We start from the raw sequence: 16,064 nt of genomic DNA, 5'->3' as shown, positions 1-16,064 counted from the left end.
TCCAGAAGCGCGGTCAATTAAACAAATTCATTTTTAATATGGATTACTTGGCAAAATTTTAAGATGACGTTATAATTTTTGAAGTAAGAAAGTATAAGACGTATAAGACGTCAAAAAAAAACTGACTGATTATATTTCGATGACCTATTCCGTCATAAAAATTTAATTCTTTCTATCCTTGGTAGGTTTTTAAGGTAATTAGCGCTGTTGGATAAGTTCAGCTTATTCACTATCCATTACTAATAATATTATAAAAGCTTTAATGATTATTATAGGAACAACACTTACAGAAAAGTGGAAAAATCCGACAGGTTTCTTGTCCATTACACAAGCTAAAAGTCTATCTGAGGAGGGAGTAATTTTAAGTGAGTCACCAGAATATTCCAAGTGAACTCTAATTTACTGCATCATATAACAGTACTCCACAAATCGAATAAACTTACATTGTGAATTTTATTATAAGCAAACGAAAAACGTCATTGTAAAAATTACATTAACACACTAAAAGTGGAATGTAATTCACTAAAATTTTTTACAGAAATTAAAAATTTTAATATGTTTACTGTTGGTCGTTTAAAACAAATCTTTTCTCAATTTTTAGGAAAATAATCCAAACGAGTGTACACAAAATGTAATTTCCCGCTCATATTGCGGTCTGAAAACTCCCCGTCGTAGCGTTTATTCACGATAGGTACATAATTGGGATTTTTATTGTTACCTAAACGGTTGTCAAATATATTTTTAATAAAACCAGTTCAAGCATTCCTTTCAACTTGCAGATTCTGTGTCTAACTTAAAATAAGCTTCCAAACATGGCACTAAAAACTACCTATTTCACTTCGTATGTAGAGTATGGAAATTTAGACCAAATATATTTCTTTCTGTTCTAATTTAATGCATGAATGCACTGTTTTATTAATATGACTGCGATAACCAAATGTAGTCTTCCTCTTCATTTACATCTCATAAATTTTCATAAAATGGAAGAGAGAAAATTTGTTTGGTATTTTTACAATTTCTCAGGCATATTATGCCAATCCCACGCGACAGTTTTTTATCTAACGTAAAAAAGACATTTTAATTTTAAGAGAAAATATTTTGAGAAGTTTTATTAGCTACAAATTATATACTTTACTTAAATTAGCTATTCATGGCATATATTGTCCAATTTTTTACGAAAACTTTATCACAGATTTGTTTGAAATTTGAAGGCTCTAGTGCTGGTTTAATAATTACAAAACATTAAGAAACATTTTTAGTAATCCTTCCAGAAGGGTATAATGTCATCTTAAAAACAAAAATTATTAGATATGGTGTTGTGTGCGATATTTTGATTTTAATTTTTACCATTTTTTGGACAAGTTCTTGAAAAAATAATAGGAGTATATCTTATAATAAACCATAACTATCTTAACAAAGTACTAGGAAAAGAGTCATGCACCATTTAAACTTTATTTTGAAAAATTTTATAAAGAGTTTCCATCCAAAAATCCATAATTATAAACATATGAGGGCAAAATTAGTCGAAGGTTATTTCGACAAAACTTCCCTCGCCCCTGAAGTACAATTAAACATATCCAGCTTTTTCGAAAAATTACAAAATTTTATTTTGCGAATTTTATTTTTCTATGGAAAAGCCTATAAGTTAAAATAAATATATATATTAGGGTGATTCAAAAAAAAAAAATATTTTTTTTTTTCGTGTCAAAGAGGTTCAAAAGTTTCTTTTCAACGTAAAAAAATACCAGTTAAAAGTTGAGCTCTTAATATTAATATTAAGACCGTCCGCATCGCGTTTTTCTATTTCCCATAAGAATAACATGGGAAAATTTTTGTTTGCACCTTCTGATTTTTATTGCTAGCCAGTCGTGTGTCGTGAAAAAAATTCAATCACATATTTTTATAGAGAATTGAACGCTCTACAAAAAGTGTCTCCTATGATTTTGCGAGAAACCTGACTATGATTTTTTAACCCACTGATGCTGAAAATGTTCGGAAAGAGTTTTACTGGCCTTATTATAGCATAAAATTATAAACAATTACTGTTTAAAAAACTAAATTTAAAATGTGTATAAATTTTTGTGGTGATTTATTCCAATAAGACCATCAAATTTATTGTAATGCATCAAAAACGTCAAAATTTGGATAAATTTAACTTTAGCCTAAAATAACTCTTCAACTATCAGGTTTCTCGCACAATCATAGGAGACACTTTTTGTAGAGCGTTCAATTCTCTATAAAAATATGTGATTGAATTTTTTTCACGACACACGACGGGCTAGCAATAAAAATCAGAAGGTGCAAACAAAAATTTTCCCATGTTATTCTTATGGGAAATAGAAAAACGCGATGCGGACGGTCTTAATATTAATATTAAGAGCTCAAATTTTAACTGGTATTTTTTTACGTTGAAAAGAAACTTTTGAACCTCTTTGCACGAAAAAAAAAATTATTATTTTTTTTTGAATCACCCTAATATATATATATATATATATATATATATATATGTAATGTAGATTAAAGGAAATATAAAGAAGCATGCTACGCGTATGTTTCTCCTTTACAAAATTTTGCGATGACGTCATTAACATTAATGTATGTTAAGAAAAAATACATATATAAGCCCCACCCACCCACCCTATTTCAATTGTAATGATTTTTTTTATTCGTCGTAAACCAGAGGGTGAAGTTTAATTGCAGTCCTCATTTTTTACAGGAAATTACCATGTGAAACATATTTTTAAGTAATCGTGTTATTCAAAGAAAACTATATGTACTAAGTAAAAAAGAAATCCAAAGATTAAGCTCCCACCTATACCCGACCCGACCTCAATTCTCATGAATTTTTCATTCGTTGTCAAACCGAGGGGCGGAGCATAACTGCAAAATCGAAATTTCCCTACAAACATTTACCGTTTTAAAAATGTTTTAAGTTTCTGGTTGTGAAAAGGGCACTACGTATGTTACTAAAAAAATATTTATAAAATATATTTTGCCAAAATAAGACTGATTTTGGCAAATGACCTACTTTCTAAGAAAATAAAGGGCGGGTGGGCGGGGCTAGTCTTTGCAAAGATAAGACTGATTTTGCCAAATGGCATATTCTCTATTAAAATAAACGGAGGATGGGCGGGGCTAGTACTTGCCAAGATAAGATTGATTTTGCCAAATGGCATATCCTCTATGTAAATAAAGGGCGGGTAGGGCTAGTACTTGCCAAGATAAGACTGATATTGCTAAATAGCATACTCTCTAAGACAACAAAAGGGCTGGTGGGCGGGGCTAGTTCTTGCTAAGATAAGACTGATTTTGTTAAATGTTTCTTTTTTGCCAAAAGTTTGTCGTTGTTGATCTACAATTTAAAAACCCTGTTGATGATCTGATAGACATTCCTATAACTTTTCACTACAGGATAGATATAAGAATGTAGAATTAATTCTAAAATTTTGAAAAAATTGGAAAGGAGGGAAATTCTTCTACAATTTTTAAACTTTAGGTGCATCACCGGTCTTAGATTCTTTCCATTTTGTAGGGAAAACTCATGTTTCAAGAGATTTATTAAATATTAATAGGAGTGGTTTAACAATTTGGAACTTACAATCCCTAATTATTAAGGTTAGGAACCTGATGTCGTTCCTATTAGTTTTAACCTTTTGATGGCTTCTATTACGTCTTCTTCCGTGATTTTAAATATATTTACGACGAATGAGGTAGAATTTTCATTGTCAGCTGAATAATATTCATCGAGAGGACCAGATTCATATAAGTTAATTTAAAGAAATCACTAAAGGCATTTACAATTTCAACAGGATTTCCGAACGTGTTATCACCAAAAGAATTGGCCTGGAATTCTATTTTTATCTTTTTACTTCCCGAACGGAAGGAAGTATAGTAATAGAGTCCATCGGACGAATGGCCACTTTTATATTTTCTTGACGTTTCATGGCCCCTAAGGTACGAAAAAAGTAGTCTTCCTTTTCCGTCTGTCTGTCTGTCTATCTGTCTGGTGTCTGTATCCATTTATATTAGACACGTAATCTCCGAAACTGATCATTAAATACTAACCACAATTTTGCTAATCATGCCCACCAACAATTTGATGACGTCATTTCAAAGAATTCTATGTTTATTTGATTTAACTGTTACGCAACAAAATAATCCTATAGGTGTGGTGTACGAATCCGCTTTGAGTTTTTCCCTAACCGCCCAAATTTTTGCAAAAATATAATGCACGCTAAAATACCATTAGCGTAAGGCATCCTGGTCTAGTGGTTACGAGTCAGAAATGCCTGGAACGGACGTCGCGCGTTCGATTCCAAACTTGGCCTTTCGTTTTTTTTCTTTTTTTCTCTATTTTTCTCGTATTGTGTATTATTTATGTTTATGATGTCATAACAAATAATTATAATTGAATGAACCGTTCCTGATTTAATCAATAAAATAAATTAACTCGTTCATAAGTAATTCTAAAAACTATGAATGGAATCATTCACAAGTATAGACTCATCATATTTTGCACATTTTAGAAAAGATTTATTTGGCAAAATTTTGAGATGACGTCATCAGTTTTTAGAGGGGTCGTAAACGGATAAATTTCATGGGTCTGTCAAATATTAAATCATCGCAAATTGATCCGGATAGGTGTCGGTCTATCGGAAATTTTCACTAGGATTAAACAGATTACCTAGGTCGTGAATAAAGCTTTAGAGCTGAGTAGCGTTTTCCACTGTCACGTTTCATCTAAATTTAGAAAAATATAGGTAAGGTATATTTTCTAAGTGCGTGGGTAGAAATTCATAAAATAAAAATACAAAATGATGATGAAATAAAACGGACAAGGCTTCTATTATATATTTTCACAATTCCTAGTGAAAATATATAATAACAAAATTACGAATAACCATGTACAAAAAAACTTTATTTTCTTTGATCAGGCAGGCGAAAAAATACAATAATAAATTAAAATGATGGATTAAACTGAATATTTCATCAGACACGTTTTAAAAATTGATAAAATATCCAAGAACTGCTAAAGTTTGGCGCTATGAAGGCCATAACTTTGACTTTTGGCTGGAAAACAATCTTGTTAGAAATTTATTTCAACGTCGAAAACATTACTGCTTCAATTTTTACCAGCAAATTACAAGAACTAACCGAACGTCGCGTCGTCTTTAAATCCAAGAATCAAAAAGTTTTCGTAAACAGAAAGCACGCACTGTATCGTACGCTAGAAGAGCTGCGTTTCCATTCTTTAGAGGTATTAAATACTGGTACAAAAGTAAGGTATACTTACTATTAAAAGACTCTGATATGCACTTTTGTAATGCTCAAAATGATAAATTTCAGAAGCTTTTATTATCGTCGGAAATTCAATAAAGCTTCTGCGTTAAACATCTTACACGAACAGCGTAAAATCAATGTCCTCGGCTATTCATATTTAATTTACTTCCACAGCCGGAATATCTTAAAGGAAAGGTTTCACAGATGATGATAAATTTTGATGCCAAGGCACTGCCAATTTAAGAGAACTTTCTGTCTAAAGTGAAGCATTTGTTAATTCTGCTTCTGCTTAAGTAAAAGTGTAATTTTGTGACTCGAAGGAGCGAGATAAATTGTATTTGTCGATAACAATAATTAATCAATCAAATTTAGCATTTATTTTAGATAGGCTTCCGCAAAAGCTACTATATAGATGCTAACCTGAATCCCTGAAGGCCTGGAGTAATGTGTTTTACGTGACGTGATAGGAAAACTCCGCAGTTTCGCCAGGATTCTACAATAAGTGTTTCCGGCGAACGTCTGCCGATTCTAACAAATCGCAAGAATTATAAGTCGGGAAACTTAGCAACAACTTCTTCAGACGTGTTCTTCGCAGGAAACCTAATAACATTTGGAAATAAAAGAATGGAAACATCATGGAGCTTATTTTCAGAAACACTCGTATTTTTTCATGGATTACGGTAAATACGCAGTTCTCTTTGTCCTCTCGCAGTTTTTAAAACAAGATAAAGCCTTTTAATTCTCTGTACTCGGTAGGAAAGAATTTTATAAATCCCATTTTTTTATTAACACTTGGTTTGGAGTCGGGTATTTCGTTAAAAATTTATGCAAGCAATTTTCCGTGTGGATACTTGAGGTCTTTGATGGAAAACAAAAATAAACTCCGAAGCATTTTTCTTTTAGAATGAAAGCCTTTCTCTGGGGAGTGAAAAAGAAGACGAGGCAATTAAGGGCGACTCTTGGGAGAAATAACTCCAAGTTGCAAGTTTATGCAGAAAAAATATATCCTAGGGAAGGAAAACACTGATACGTTGAAGAAATCACGAAAACCAAACTGTCGATATCTGCACATCTCTTATCGATTTCAAGCCTCCGTGGTCTATTAATAAATAAAGACTGACGTGATAATTTTCCCGGAAAATTCTGGGTAAACATCGTTAGATTTGCACATTTAGCTCAGGTGAACTCTAAAGCTTTAAATAATAGACGGTACTCGATTTAAATCGATCGATTGTTGTTGACAGTACTTTATGGATGTTTTCGGACAAACAAGCTTAGCTGTTTCACGGTTCCTGAACAACATGACAGTCTCGATGTTAAACTATAATGGGCGATGAAATTGATGAATATGTTCCGTCACGACCAGATATCCTTTTATCGAACCCAAATCCTCACGTTCACTTACCAGTCCAATAACAGAATTTTATCTAAAATAGAATTTCTTTGAATACTGATACTTTAAAATATATCATTTGTTTACCCGTCCCTTTTCGTTTTAACGTTTTTGCTGCTCTTCCATTCGATCAAAGAACGAAAACATATAAACTGTTCAACCTCCGCCGCGTCGTAGTATGGTAATAAATACAAGAGAGTGGAAGGATAAAAGCGAAAGGTTAACGATATATTGCATTGCTGGGATTTTGCGTAAAACTCAGCTTTTATTATTTTTTTTTTTTTGAAATATATCGTAATCAAAGCGCACCGATACGGTTTTGACAAAACCAATATCAGTTCTAGCTAGCTCTTTATAAAAGAAAAAAATTCTTTGTGAATAAAACGTGATCCTTGATATTGTATTTTTAAAGAAAAAAATGTTCCAAAATATGTCTATACTGACTGATTGTCATTAAGAATGACATTAAAATACACCTGAACCGAAATGAAATGAAAAATATATTTTGAAGTTGTCGAGATAATTAATGGTTAAAAAAGCATGTGTACATTAATTGTTTATTCAATCAGACAATTTTACAAAAACAGTAAAAGGTTTGTTTTTAAAACCATTCAAACAACGTGACCCTAATGATACTGCAACTAAATCCAGTTTTCGCCCAGATACAACCGTTGAAATGATTGATTTCAAATTTTGTAGTTAGTATACGGTAGGTATATTTGGTCAAGAAAAATGTTAGACACACTGGTAAGTATTTGTGGTGAGTTCTTGGGCATTTAATAAAATCCACATAAAGTGATAAGCGGCGCTCTTCCATGACCTTCTTCGACTCTATAAGCATTTATAGAAATACTATACAATATGAGGCTAATGATACTTCAACTAAATCCCGTTTTCGCCTAGATGCAACCGTTAAAATAGTTGATTTCAAATTGTGTAGTTATTATATGGTATATTTTTTCAAGAAAAACATTAGACACACTTGAGTCTGTAAAAGGGACATTATAGCTAATGTTATAAAATGTGGGAGGATTATCCCTTTGAGAAGTAATTTCACAAGAGGCCATTACTGACGGAAATCAATATCTAATAATTTTGAGGCAAAATCATAAATAAATTTTATTTGCCATCTATGAGATTTATGGCCGCAGTGTTAAAAACCGCCCACAAAAACCGCTCTCGGCGACCACAATACAATCTGCAGAAATCGTTAATAAATGTTGGTATGAATTTTTCATTTTCGACTCATAACGACTGCCATGCTAAACGAAAAATAAATACGCACGCTGGAATACATACTTGATGTTTCATTATTTTTATGACAACGCCTTAATTAAAGCTTTGCGAAATTAAACATTTCATTTGACCCAAATTTTGACGGGCAGAGTTCCAAACTTTTAAGCATATCTTTATAAGTACTGTTGTAAAACTGTATTAGAGCATTTGGAGCCAAGTAGCTTATTTTATTTACTAATTATCAAACTTTTTTATAAACCTATTATCATACTCGTAAGTTACTTCGTTAAAATTTTAATTAAAAGCACCACTGTGATGATAAAATTATAACCATAAAAATGGGCAATTGATAAATACAGATACATATTTGATAAATCTGTTGATGTTGTTTATTTTTGAATGCATAATTGCTTTCATAAATTCTAAAATGTTTCCTTTTAATAAAATGAATACGTGGAAATGCATATAATGATACTCAAAAATGAAATTTAAAAAAGGCGAATGAAAATAATTTGAGGTTATTTTATAAATTTTAACATTCGCGAACATTTTTATAAAGAAAACTCTTTTAAGCCACGTGTTTTAAAATTTAACTTAATTACTGCACCTAGAACTGTATTCGACTTCCTCACCATTAATTTTAAAATTAGTTCTCGCCATCTTAAAACTTTCGTCTTTAAAGCCCAAGAGTGAACTTCTATTAATAATAAATTTATATCAAGCCAGATTGGAGTATCTAAACTTGATACGTTTAAAATATCGTAAAATGGCTTCGTGAAAACTCAATTAAAATTTAAAAAAAAAAAACGCACACTTTTTACAAACCATGTACACAAGGAATAAGATAGTTATGTTACTGCACTAGTACAATAATGTTAGATTCATTTACTAACTCGAGTGGTTAAAGTGAATTTTAATAAATTCGTAAATAAAATTTTGTTAGATACTTCTCGTTTAAAGCATTATTATCGTAACTTGGGAGGTGTTCATGTGAACAAAATTCAAAATTCACACTCGTAGGTAATAATGCCTTTACCCCCTTTATAATGTAAATAACCGTTACAAGTCTATACATATTCATTAATGAACTTACTGTAAATCATAAATAACAGAATAAATACCGCCTAAGCGAACGTTTATTCTAACCAACATCTCTTTTCTTTAACCAACTTTGGCAAATATAGGCCTAAAGCGATCTTGAGCGAACTCGTTACCATTTAATGCCAATAAATAACGCGGCAAAAGGCAGTCACGCACCAAACCTGTCACATTCTTCATAAAGGGGTTTCGAAATTCTAAGCTCTAATGCAATATTCCAATAGCAGCTTTATTAACAAAAGAGTACCGTAATTTTCATAGGCATGTTGATGACTTTTGTGGCTGCGTTTCCTTAGCAACGACATGCTTGTAATGCAATCTCCGGATAGCGATCTTGTACGACATTCAACAACGCTCTTCGTGCTACCTCGGAACCACTTGTTTGATAACAATTTTTTCGTCGACACTGACGACCCCATCAAACTGAAAATATATTTTTTTCTGAATTGAAATTCATTTGAATATGCGGTTCGTTTGAGCCGCTGCTTTGATTCGGAACGAGAAGACAACAGCGGCCAGTGGAATTCATGTTTCTTTTGACGCTGATTCCGTTGGGATTGGAGTATGGAGAAACGAACGAAATAACGGACAAAGAGGGGTTTAAAGACCCCATAATTTGGTTAATTACTGTTGATGTAATCATTTTACTCTAGTTAAAGAGGGTGTATATTGTATAATTATGCATTGCCGAAGGTTATTTAGACAGAACTTTCCTATCTCTGAATTAAAGTCCAGCTTATTAAAAAATTATAGGATTTGATTTTGCTAAATTTGAATTTTTTTTTTACGAAAATCTGAATGCTTACGGTAAACAATCAAGGTGAATTCATAAACCACACGTTCAGGAGTATGTTATTTTACAAAATTTAAATAGCATTTACCATGCAAAATTTTAAGGTGATGTCGTCTCATAAAATTTTTGGTGTGGATTATTAGACAAATTTTGGTAGTGTGTTACTATTTACATCAGTGATTCCGAATCTTACTCATGTGGCTCACCACCCCCTTTTCACAAAGAAAATCGCCTACTTTACGAAACTTCAAGAATTTGGGGACAAGAAGAACGAAAGGTTCAGGAGGAGAGAGAATAAGTGAATGAATTTAATATACTATCTATATGTTATAAATGGAAAAACATTTAGAAACTTGAATGTATATATACAACCTGTTACAGAAAAAAGTACATTAATTTTAACTGGTAATAGAACTAATCCAAAGCAATTAAATTTGTAAATAACATTTTGTCGTAAACCCTTTCGTAATTGAGTTAAAATTAGTCAAAGATTTAATACAAATTCACCTAACCACCCATGTCTAAGAAAGCAGTTTCTTGCGGAGAGGGATAAGAAATGAACACAATACGGAACAAAAAATGTAAACATTTGAATGCAAGCCTGTAATAGGTAATGGAGACCTACCTTGAAATCGTCAAAAAATTCATAATAAATGTTCAAAGTGGCCACCATTATTGTCTAGACAACACTGAAGACGGCGACGAAATGAGTCTTTGACTCTTTGTAACATAATTTCATTGTTTCGAATTGTTTCAGCAGCACGTATGACTCGTTCCCGCAAAATTTCAAGAATATCAAAATTCTTTATACTTGCACTGCATTTTCCTGGGCTTCTCCATACACTAGCACCATGTCCCTGTATTCACTACTCGAATAGCGGGGCATAACTTCACAGAACGAAAAGTGAAAACACCGCAAAGGAAAGTCGAAAAGGAACTAACTGTTTTGAAGCTGATAAAACGTTATCGCCAAAAAAATAGGGTAAAAACACTTTCCACCTGATGCATCGAAAGTGAAATTCACGGTCAACAATTGAAGAAATGCATGGTCGACTCGTTAAATAATGGGGGGGGGGGGGTAAAACTGTGACAAAAAAATTCGTTTTTGAAAAAATGCCAAATAGAAAAATGATTTCTGTTGACGAGTTCTGTTCGTGGTTAATTTTAATGTAATTTTTTCTGTAACACGTTGAATACTTATTTTTATAAAATTTGAAAAGGATTATCTACCAATAAATTACTATTTAGTGAATCGGGATTATTTTCTTTTAGAAACAGCCAAACTGGTGGCAGAAATATTTTCCGTAAAGTTCGCTGGTGCTGTCGAGTGTTTTTTGAATTTTAAAATAATACCGATACAACAGCGCTGGTGCTGTTAATATTATAATCAGAATCAGAAAGAGAACTGCGCAGATTTATATACCTACATACTTTACTGGTTCAGCTCTACAATTGGTTTTTAAGTTTTATATAATCCTGATTGTTTTGTAAGATGGAAAACACTCGGATTTGAGAATAATTGTACGTAATATACGTATAAATTTAGGTTTCCGAAGACGAAGTTTTTCACATTTTAAACACGTTATAGCTGTCAGAATCAAATTTCTAAGGCAGTATCTCCAACTGCGTGGTAATGGTGAAGATTTACTTTTCATTTTCTTGGATGAGACATGGATATACCAAAACAGATCCATGGGAAAATTGTGGATCCATGATGATGACATCAAAGCTTGTCCTCCTAAAATAACTAGTGAAGAGAAAAGATTCACAATTTTACATGTGGGTTGCTCTTTAGGCTTTTTAGAGGGATGCGAATTGCTCCTTGATTCAAAGATAGATTCAACAGATTACCACAAAACCATCACATTTTCGATATTTTGACATTTACTTACTTACATACACGGTGATTACATATCACATTTTTGATACCTACTTTCTGATACATTATACACTAGAACAATTATGTCCGCAGTTACACAGCTTAAAAAAAAATTACCAAATCTAGTTACATCTACATCTACCGAACGTGAATTCTTTATATAAGGCTGATAAAATAGGGGAAAAAGAAATAAATTTACGTGAAGAAGAATTTATTAGTAACATCGACAGAGGTTACTGGAGCAAATTTTAAATTCTCTGTTATATCTGAATCTATATTGTGATAACCCAAACTTCCCGCCTTTAAATTGACCTTGAAAAAGTTTGAAAGGCCCGCGAAAAATTTAAAAATTCAAGGTTTGGCCTTGGCTGTGATCGTCTAACAAATAGGAACCTACGTTGTTTTTTTTTTGTTTTTGAAAAATGGCGGGAAGACGTTCTTTCATACAAGTGAGCATATACTGCATGTGAGTTGAGAACGCAAGAAATAATATACAAGATTAGGGACGGGTCGAAATCCTTTCTTAGTAGGACAAGAAACGAAGCGCGAAAGTGACTCAGCGTGCCCTTCTGGTGGTTCCGCAGGGCCAAGGCGTCATCGGTCTTCATTCCCAAAAACCCCCTGGGCTTTTATACACCGAAATATTACATTTCAAACACCTTAAGATATAAAAGAAAACACTCGCGAATTAACAGATATACATATATGAAAAACGAACAAACGGAAAATTCTATACATCTGTTTGGAATCAATGCAAATATTTGAATATCACAAATTTAATAAAAACAAAGCAAAATCTGAATTAATAATAATAATAATAATAATAATAATAACTTTATTGCCCAACAGTTTCCCATTAACAGGACAAAATACATATTTGTGTACATGTACAATAAAATAAAATTCAATTCAATTAAATTAACTTAAAATAAATTAAATTACAATAATAGAAGAATATAAACTTAAATATTACAAAAACATAAATTAAAAAGTTATTTGTTTGATCCCATTAGCAAAAATATCATCATATAACTCATTAGCACAACGATATAGGTTAGTTACTGGAGATTTTTTTAACATATTAGTCTTGGGTTTGGGTAAATAAAATGTCACCGCATGACGATTATTCAGACGTGGCACATAGAAATTGATCATCGATAGGATGTGAGGACAATCAACTCTATTATGTACAATTTTCCAAAGAAATTTCGCAGAGTGCATATCTCTTCGCATGACCAAAGACTGAAACTTATGCTGATCAAGAAGAGCACTATATTCCATAGTTCTTTCAGGAAAATAACCATACAGCTTAAAAGACATAAACTTCAGAAATCGACGTTGAATACGCTCAATAATAAGTTCGTATTGTAAATAAATATCTGGTTGACCGAGTTTCACTCGGCTCGTTTGGTAGTATTAGATCAGATTACGACAGATAAATATGCGTATAGTATGCATTTTGAAGTACACGCGCTACTTAAAAATACACATTAAAAAAGAAATTCCATAAGCAGTCTTTGTTTTAAACACTGGTAAGTGACATGTAGAGATTAAAGAACAGAAAACTGGAATTATTGTTTGACATCTCATTTGTTACCCAAGTTTTCTCTCTGTCGTTCTTTTTTTTCCTAATTCTCTCTCTCGACTCTAGAAAAAGGTCACAACCACATTCTTACTGCCAGAAGAGTTTCGTCTCTGGTGTGGTTAACATACTGAGTTACCGTGCTCTTTTGTGTTATTCCTAATTTCTCAATCTCAACCCTGCTCCCGAAGATGCCATTTACGAAAGTGTGCGAAACGTTGAGCCCAAAAACTCAAATAACACGGTCCCATCCCCGAAAACGATCACATTTTGACACTGACCGTGGAACCTCTGAAATGAATGCTTGACAAAATAATCTCAATTCAACACACTTTCGTGTGCCTTTTATCCGCTCACTGTTTAGTTTTTGGTAAATTTTCTCACCTCAGGAGGTGAATTTCAACGTCCTCTATACAGTGGAGTATGTTTCTGTACGTACAATTGAAGATAAAAAGATACGTCAAACGTACTGTCAGACTGGCACCCAAACTTCTCTTATAAAACAATCTCGTGTTCGTGTAGTGTCATCTGATGTTGCCTAGCAACAAACATAATTCATTGCCTGAAAATTGCTGAAAATGCATGAAGCTGTAATTTTCAGAAGTTAAAACTATGATCAATCGATTTCTTGACCCAAAAAACCCCTAACCTGTAAATTTCATCGAAATCGTTAGAGCCGTTTTCGAGAAACCCATTACATATATATATAAATATATATATATATATACAAACTTTGCTCGTTTAATAGTATTAGATAAGGTGACCATATTACTGCAGCATATTCGAGTTTACTGACTACAAAACAAAAGTAAAATGATTTGAATAAAGCTGGAGTTCTAAAATATTTCGAAATTCGTATTACAAATCCCAGAGATTTTGAGGCAGATGATACAAGTGTTTCAATGTGCTCTGAGAAAGTTAACTGTGAATCAAAGACTACGCCCAAGTCTTTAACAATGTCATTTTTAATAAGATTTTGGTCATTGATGTAATAAGCAGAAAACAAATGATTTATTTTGCGAGTAAAAGTCACAAAACAGCACTTAATAATGTTCAAAAGAATTTTATTTTCTACAGACCATCTGTAAATCATGTCTAGGTTGTCCTGAAGAAGCTTCATGTCATTAAGATTATCAATGGAAGAATAAATTTTTAAATCATCAGCAAATCCAAGTCTAGGACATGTAAGTGCCCTCAATAAGTCATCAATAAATAATATAAAAAGAAGAGGTCCCAGGTTGGAACCTTGAGGTACACCTGACGTTGACACATACTCATGTGATAAGTAACCATTATAAAAGACATAGTTAATTCGTGCAACCAAGTAGGATTCAATAAGTTTGATAAATGATGGAGACATGCCAAAAAAACTGAGCTTATTCAGCAGCAAGTTGTGATCAACACGGTCAAACGCACTAGAAAAGTCCGTGTAGTGTAGTGTAATTAAGTAACTGGATGCAAATACACAAGTTATTACTGGCTGATTTTTAAAGTTACGGCAGTTAACAGGAGCACAACAAAAGTACCCCTTGGGTGTTGTAGCATAAGTGGAGTTTGGGGCTACCGGTCTGGAGCTGTTCTCTCCCCACGACGGTGATTCTATCTATCACAAAGCCTACCCACACACATATCTCCATTACGAATGTGTCCTGCGGAAGTAGGCCATTACGGTCGCCAGACCCGCAAGAAGATCTAGGCTAGCACGAAGCCAAACCTGTAGACTTGTACAGGTGACACGCTAAATCTTCGCCAACTCGACTAGGAACCGAAGTTCGCTTCTGGCACGTTTTCTGTGTTATTTAACCTCAATTCCATTTTTAAATATTCAATCTCTTACAACTTTGATATTAACAACAACTGAACAAGTGTTAAAGTTTCAACGAGCAATAAACAACATTTAACTTCGCCATACAATCTTGTGAAATCTTGAACAACAAATAATTCTTATGTGAGATTAAAGATGGGACATCAAATAATTTATATGATAGGAACATTCATCAACAAAGTATTTACAAAACAAAATTTAGCAAGGATTTATGAAACAAAAGATCTGGTGTGAAATAAACTTGTGTGAAGAATTTAGAAGTGTTATAATATAACACTTACGTATATGCATCCAGAAACCTATTCGTAATTAAACAAGGTGTTTTTCCTGACTAAGTGAATTTCATGAAATCTTCTAGCAAGTGGTTTATTTAAATAATCCTGATTGTTAAAATGTGTTTGCACTAGCTGACTATTAAGAAAAACTAACTTGATTGGTGAATTTACAAAGAATGAAACAAATTTACAGCACGTGTTTCGCGTTGACCGGAAGTACGCATTTCTCCGATTAAAAGGCCGCAAGAATTAACCGCGCGGGTTGGGGACGACTGTGTCATTATGAAAGTTACGATTGATTGTCGTTAAACAAAGGCTTCCTCCCATTTTATTAACTACCAAACCAACTAATTTAAATCTAGCGCTTACCACGTGTTTACACTCACACAAGCACATTCATAATGACGCTACGCCATGCAGCTTCTCTACCAACCCTCTAACCCTGTAACTAAAAACTCCCAAACGATACCAAGCCGTCATCTAACTCAATCATCATGCAAAACTACCCCTAAGAGCCACGTGCATATTTGGTTGCCTATGTTTAACGATTTCCTTTTTGTGATTGAATTTTTTTTCTCTCAAGTTCAAATTATTCAAGCGTGATTTCGCGCCGCTGTTAATTAATTTCAGCGCGAAAACTTTGATTTAAATTCGGTCACCACAATATCCACATTTACAAATTGTTCTGTGTACTCCCAAAATT

The sequence above is a fragment of the Zophobas morio genome, unplaced genomic scaffold (genome assembly GCF_036711695.1).
Source record: "Zophobas morio isolate AGI-343-1 ecotype UQ-CSIRO unplaced genomic scaffold, CSIRO_AGI_Zmor_V1 ptg000023l, whole genome shotgun sequence".
NCBI classification, from domain to species: domain Eukaryota; kingdom Metazoa; phylum Arthropoda; class Insecta; order Coleoptera; family Tenebrionidae; genus Zophobas; species Zophobas morio.
This window is presented reverse-complemented; position numbering follows the sequence as displayed.